Genomic DNA, 946 nt, shown 5'->3' with positions numbered 1-946 from the left:
GACCCCATGGCTGGTATCTTGCTGGTTTAGGTCTCTGCTGGCATTGATACCTAACCCACCCTTGAGGAGCCTCTCCCCTTCCTGATGGATTCATCAGGTGCCACAGGATACTTCCTGAGAGGAATGCTGAGAGCATTAGGGAGGAGAGGACTATACATAAAATGGTACAAGTTGCTGAGGAAACTGTCTAACCTAGCTGTAAAGTCAAGATGATGTTGGCTTCTCTGCATTTGGCTGCAAAGAAAACTTCCATCTCTTATTTCTGTTAATATCTGAACTTCAGCTGTAAGGTGCTTGTGCAGCCTGTGCTCAGTGCTTGAGAGGAGGGCAGTGCTTACCTCACAAAAGGTGTTATACAGTGGCTGAGTTTGTGTTCCACCTCCTCCTTTGGGCTGAAGTATAGAGGATTTCAGGCAGTGGTTTCCCAGGGAGTAGGGACGGAGTGAGGGGGAGGACAGCACAGATGAACTCCTCTGCACTGACATGTGCCTGTTGATAGCCCATTGAACTCTCTGCTTTGGGAGTGAGTGAGGTGCCTGGCTGAAGGATGGGCGCTCCCCCATGTCACGGGTGTTTTCAGGCAACAGCCCAGGGTGCCACCTGCCTTATCGCTTACACGAGTCTGGAAACCTTGAGTCTGGTTTGTTATTCCAGGGAGACCTCATTGCTTTATGGCACTCTCGTGGGACTTTTGAGCTGTTTAAAAGGTTGACACTGCCTGGTTTGTGCTGTGGTGCTGGTGGAAACACTGACTGGCCCTGGAAAATGGATGACTGTTGGGAGTGGTTTTGTTTTTAAACATCTCATCATACGCGTGCTGTGAGCTGCTCCCAGTACCAACAGAAGCACAGCACTGATGCTCTCGCCTTTTCAACAGGTACATGGGATGAAGGGAGCCTGACACGTGTCTGGAGAGGAGACCCCAGCCCCCGTGGAGCTGCCCACC

The sequence above is a fragment of the Molothrus aeneus genome, chromosome 3 (assembly GCF_037042795.1).
Source record: "Molothrus aeneus isolate 106 chromosome 3, BPBGC_Maene_1.0, whole genome shotgun sequence".
NCBI classification, from domain to species: Eukaryota; Metazoa; Chordata; class Aves; order Passeriformes; family Icteridae; genus Molothrus; species Molothrus aeneus.
Note: the sequence above shows the minus strand (reverse complement) of the source record.